General features: G+C 33.7%; 1 protein-coding gene across 1 annotated transcript in view; it reads right to left on the bottom strand.

The window, feature by feature from the left end:
* Nucleotides 1–2559, bottom strand: part of LOC107664691 (beta-1,3-galactosyltransferase 2-like) — a 47256-nt gene extending 44697 nt beyond the window's left edge. The window contains exon 1 of the mRNA XM_016455333.1: nt 2542–2559. The gene's annotated coding sequence lies outside the window, so the exon portion shown is untranslated. The remainder of the gene's footprint in view (nt 1–2541) is intronic.
* Nucleotides 2560–6600: the final 4041 nt, after the last annotated feature.

The raw sequence follows: 6600 nt of genomic DNA, 5'->3' as shown, positions 1-6600 counted from the left end.
CTGTAGCGAATCGATGTAAGAATTACAGTAATTTTGTAAGAAAAATATCCATATTCAAAATGTAATAACTGTTCAGTTTTGTTCAGTACTTTAATCTTTTCCTACAATAATGTAATATCTATTTTTTTTTTCATTTGGTTACTTTTCTCAGTAAATATTGACATTCGCTCATAATTAATATAATTTTAATTAGGCCTACTTAATACTGAAAATAAAAAGAAAGCATTATCATCCAAATCAAAAATTTCCAACCCTAAATAATTAGTGCATTTTTTCCCTCAATTAATGAATTCTGCAATGCTTCTCATCTTTCTGGGTGCAACGGACTTGTGTTGTTAATTTCCCTCCAAATTTCCTCTGTTCAATTGCTCCCTGAGGAAATTTAGCTGAAGCTTTATTAATCAAAGCCTTTGACTTCGGGAAGGGGATTTCTGTGACTGCTGACTCATAAAAGTGATGTAATGGTCCTGTTGTGTTGATTGCTGACATCAGCTCAGTATAATTCTGTTAAAGCGGCCATTCATCGTCAAGATTTCATCACCCTTGCTTTCAGTGACCAAAATGAACTCCTTTATATTTATCTTACAGTTCGATCGAGAAACTGAGCTTTGGAGCAGGCGGAAAAAAACATCTAGCCTCTACAGAGAGATTGTGCTCAATAAAAATAAAAATAATAACCAGACTTTTGTATTTGCTGACAAAAATGCAAGTTGTGTTTCAAGATGGCTGCTAGGGCTTTGTCTACTGTTTCAAAATTACTGTAAAAGCACTCACAAAGAAGTTTCTATAATATTTTTAATCTTGCATACCCAGTCTTGGTAGCTTCAGTTTGTTCTGACCAAGTACTGTCCATTTAGACAAGTAAAGCGACAGCACAGTTTTTACTGTATTTGAAATAGATTACACAAGCAGTATTTTTTTCATTTGTGGGTCTGTTTTGATCTTGTTGAGTACAACAAACAAAAAACTATAACTATGAATAGTTAGGATAAGAAAATTAATGGTCATCAAACATACATTTTGTTGCTGTCAAAGGTTGTACATTAAATTGAACTCAATGATATTTTAATGTGTTATGGCAATTTATATGTATTTTACATTTGGGCAAATTATGTCAAAATTCGGTATTTACATTTTGTATCTCATTTGCGAGTTTTCGTACAATCTGCTTCCACCCCACTGATCAATAAGTTTAAGGGTTTGACCTTCAACTCATGACATTGGGTTGATTTGTCATTTTGGTAGATTACACTAGCGGTTCTCAATTTGTGGGTCATAGGTCTATTCTGATATTGTTGAGTACAATAGGGAAAAAAGTAATGTTAAATGCAAAAAAAAAAAAGAATAATAATAAATAAATAAACATGAATAGGTAGTACAAAAATTTCTGACCTGATCAAGCATACATTTTTTGTGTCGAATTGAACTCAATAGTGTTTTAATGTAAATGTAAACTATTTTATGTTTTGACAAACTGGTGGCAAATTTTGTAAAAATGTATCTCATTTGTGAGTTTTCATACAATCTGCTTACAACCCACAGACGGATAGTTGTAAGTTTTAGGTGGACCTTCATTCGTAGGTTTTTTTTCCTTTCTAAAAGTCATGCGTCTTCGTACAAATCAAAGCATACAAATTCAAATGAAAATGGCTACTCATAAAACAGTCCCATTTTCTCACAAAATGTATGGGTCAAAATGATTGATTTTTCTTTTATGCCAAAAATCATTAGGATATTAAGCAAATATCATGTTCCATGAAGAAATTTTGTAAATTTCCTACCTTAAATATATCAAAACTTAATTTTTGATTAGTAATATACATTGCTAAGAACTTAATTTGGAGAACTTTAAAGGGGATTTTCTCAAGATTTTGATTTTTATGCACCCTCAGATTCCAGATTTTCAAATAGTTGTATCTCAGCCAAATATGGTCCTATCCTAATATTATCAACCATATATCAATGGAAAACTTATTTATTCAGCTTTCAGATGATGTATAAATCTCAATTTAAAAAAGTGGAACTATTGCAAGTATACTTGATGTACACTTTAAATATCTTGAATTTAAAGACTGATATCATACAGAGATCATATAATCCTTATTAATAGTGATATTAAAACACATTTTAGGCATAATATTAAGAAATATATAAATATGTTAATGGATTTGAAGTATAAAATAAATTATGACATGTGTTTTTTTCTTTTTTAGTAAGGAATGCATGCTATAACAAACACCACAAATAATCACGTAAATAAAGCTCAAGGTCGCATTAAAATGGGCAAACAGGAAATTAGAGAAACGATTTCACACATATAATTCTCTACGTGTGCGAATCCACTGGTGGATCCCGGGAAATTTATCGCTGACTGTAAGCTCCACAGAGATCGCACCTCTACAAGGCTGTGATTAAACAGGACTGTGCCAGGGTCATTAATATGGACTGCTCATTATCAGACTGCTCACTCGTTTCTCAGAGTCCGATGTGGTGTTTCTGATGCTGGCGTGTGAGGTGTTTTCACAACCCGATGACACCTACCTTCTGTGCTCTGTGGCTCTGGAAGTGTCTGAAATGTGGGCTGTAACAGGTGGTGGTTGACAGGGTACTGCAACTGTAGTATAGTCCTACCCGGCCTGTTTAGCGAACTGAGAAAAGTCTCAAAATGATGAGTTTTCCAATCCCCATTGACTCCAGGAATGTGCATTGTGGTGGGAGGTCCACGATACAAAGGACACCAGGACAGTCGAGGCGTAAAGATGGGCTGAGTGATCTGAATGATGCATGAATCTCCCTGAAGGCACAGAAACTGCCGCTTTTTTCTGAAGATAGAGGAGCATTCTAGAACTTATCATTAATTAATTGAGCCGTGGAGTGGTTTTTTAAGTGCACTCAAAAAAGGATGGGTAATCTGCTTGAAATATAAAACATAAAAATGGACTGTGAATTTAACAAGTTAATTCAGTGCAATTAATTATAGAACAAGAATAGTGTGATAAAAATAAAAATGATTCTCTATAGCAGGTGTGAAGCGAAGCTTGAGTTAAAATCATTTGTTGTCATTTACATTCTCTTAAAAATGCTAGTGTTTTCCCTGGTCAGTCTAGTAAGAAATATTAAGCCAAGGAATAATAATAGAATTATATGTTGTTGTTGTTTTTTGTGTATTCATAAATCATGTTTGCCTGACATGCTTCAGTCCATTATTAGATAATGTTGACATTTACACGAGCTTATATTTTATAAAAAGAGGGTTTTATGAAAATGACTTCAGCACAACCATGAAAAGATGTAAATAGTTAAGGCCAAAAATGTCCTATATATCATTTCCTAATATTGAATGAAGCATTTCAAGCAAACATACATAAGGAAAAGTTAAGTAAATAAATAAATAACTAAATAAAGCTAATAATAAAGTTAATAATAATTAACTGAGGCTTTTACAAGACTCTTGCCTTCACACTTGGATTAAAATGACTATAGTACACCAAAATAAATAAATAAATTGCTAAAAGTTTACTTACCCAGGTCATTCAAGATGTAGATGAGTTTGTTTCTTCATCAGAACAGATTTGGAGAAAATCAGCATTACATCATTTGCTCACCAATGGATCCTCAGGAGTGAATGGGTGCCGTCAGAATGAGAGTCCAAACATCTGCTAAAAACATCACAAATATACACAAGTAATCCATATGACTCCAGTCCATCAATTAACATCATGTGAAGCGAAAATACAGCTAAAATAAGAGTCCTCTAACCATACTATTGCTTATTCAGAGGAAACGTAATCTGAATCAGGAGAGAAATATGTATAGATCGAGCACCGAAAACACTTTCTAAACAAATACTATGCCAGTGGATTCTGATGTGAGAGGACAAAAGGGGATGGGCTTCCTTTTTTAACTAAACTAAGCATTATGATGAATTATAGACTCGTATTTTTGCTAGAAGTGACGGTTCAAACGTAAATGTAGGATTTGTTTCTTATTTACAAACAGTGAGGTTTTCACAAGATGTTAATTGATGGAGCCATGTGGATTATTGTGATGTTTTTATCATCTATTTGAATTCTCATTCTGACGGCACCCATTCACTGCAGATGAATTTTTCAGCCAATTTTTGGGTGAACTGTTCCTTTAAGCCTTGATATCTAGTAATATCAAGTTAAGGTTCACATACACATACCTTGGCTGGGCAAACGCCGCTAAATGGATACCACTGGTGTTGGACAGTTCATGGCCATTTTGGCCCGTCTTAGCCTATTGTTCTTCCTGAGGCCAAACCCCCCAACGACACTGATAAATGCAATCGCACACTGCAAGAGCTCTGACTTCACTAAGACAATCTCAGAATACCGAAAGCGATTTCAGCATTCCAAGATCGTCACGCAGCAGCTTGGATTGAATTTGTCTATTGTAATCTTTTTAACATTTTGCATATCATTGAGCGCCATGCGCTCTCAGCGTGGATTGAATAAATATTGATTCAGACAGTGGCTAGCTGACTCAATCTCCAAAAACAAAACAAAAAGAATATGGCTGTTTGCAGACTTAGGTGGCGCGGATCTATCCTCTCCTATCCTTAAAGTGAAAATTCACAAGTATAGCAGATTATCTTGAGCTCGCCAAACTGGAAAAGCCAACAAAAGCACTTTATTCTCCTTTCTCCTGACTTAAGCCTCTGTCCCGGCCACGGTGATTTATCGATCGTCACTTGTGCAACCTGAGCTAAGGAAGGCCTGTTTCCTTGGTTACTGTGCTCTCGCTGTCATAACCTAACAGTGTCAGAAGCTTCGCCCATAAATAGTCCAGCAACAAAGCCCGGTGCAATGTGTATGTCATTTATCTCCCGCAGTGTGTCATTTTCAATTACTGTAAAGCATACATTTAGCACATAAGGTTATGAAGCGGTTTCTTTTTTGTTTACTTCAATGTAGGCCTTTACACATTGTAGATACAGTTGTAGCAACAATCGTGACACACATATAATTGTAGGCATTACTTTGTTGTAGAAAGCCATGAGACACATGTGTAAGTTGTGATGGTTATAAATTGCTTGTTAATATTAATTAGGTGAAGCAAAAAATACTTAACACGATGTTTAAACATCAATTTTTGATACTGATAAATGTAAGCAATAACAATATGAAATATCCAATTACTGTACCTAAAATACTAAAAATCAATTGTTTAGATCAATAAATCAATTTTATTTTATTTCAAAGAGGCAGAAAATGTCTGGTAAATTTCTGGTAAACTTTCAGAAACGTTTTCGGAAATTTACCAGAAATGTTCCACCCCCTTGGCAAACCTTTAACTTAACTTTTAATATTTTATATTGATAAATAAATAAATATCGGAAATGTATTCTTTAAATATTACAGTGTATAAAACATTACACAATAAAATAAATAATTTATAATAAATGAATTACATATTACAATTTCTACAATTTATGTAGATATATTTACATTTAATACATAATAACATGACATAGTTACATATTTATACAAGTGAGCTGCACGTACACTGGAAAACATTGGCGGTTTTTTACAAGATCAACCACTAACCACAACGATCACTTAGAAAAATATTAAAAATTAATAATTACAACACTGGATTGCCACTCACAGAAAACATGTGTGAAAACCCCTGCTTGACAATACGAAGATGCTTCCTCTCTATTACATTCAAGTCTGCCATAAGCATATTAATAAAGTGGTTGAGAGGAAAAGAAAAGAAAAAGAAAAAGAAATCACAAAAAGTGGTTGACATGCCACACTTCACCTTATATGTTAAAAAAAAAAGTTATCAATACAAATTACTTTGTCAAAGAAAGAAACAAAGTTGTACCTGTCTGATTGGCTGCTCTTCTGAAACAATGTTAAGTTAATGTGACATGACAACTTGTGTTGCAATTACTAGTCTGTAATTAGTCTGCTGCACCTAAGGCCATGATATGCTAATGCCAATGATAAAGAAATTAGGGTGTCAAAAGAAATTAGTGCATGTGAGTTGAATTACCACAAAATCTTGCTAATGTGTAATATCTGAATTGAAATCAGCGCGCGTGATTGATAAGATGCTTACGGCACCGCTAACACAGGTTTAGCCTACTTGCGTATGAGATGCGAATGAATGAAATGTGACTTGAAATATTACTGGCTTTCTTCCTGCTTTTTTGTGATCGTTCTGCTGATAACTTTCCAATTTAAAGAGGCAGAACGTCAGAATAGCTTGTGAATGACTAAGTCTCAGTCATTTGTGAATCAGTTTGGAGCAGTAATAGAGTTTCATATCTTCAGAATGGTTGGGCTGCTTATCAGACGTTTTACAGTGCGTCATGGCAAACATTTTTATGTGTATTTACTTCATTTTTATGTGTGCTTGTGTTTACAACACATCACAATAAATCTGTATTAGAACACACTGTCCCTGTTGGAGAAAGTTTATATTTATATTCCAAACATAATGACCCCAAAATAAAATCAATATCATTAAAATTTACTCACCCTAATATCATTCCAAATGCTTGTATGTATATATATATATATATATATATATATATATATATATATGTATGTATGCATGTATTTGAAG

Source organism: Sinocyclocheilus anshuiensis, unplaced genomic scaffold (genome assembly GCF_001515605.1).
Source record: "Sinocyclocheilus anshuiensis isolate Anshui unplaced genomic scaffold, SAMN03320099.WGS_v1.1 scaffold417, whole genome shotgun sequence".
Lineage (NCBI taxonomy): Eukaryota > Metazoa > Chordata > Actinopteri > Cypriniformes > Cyprinidae > Sinocyclocheilus > Sinocyclocheilus anshuiensis.
Note: the sequence above shows the minus strand (reverse complement) of the source record. Positions and strands in the feature narration are given on the sequence as shown.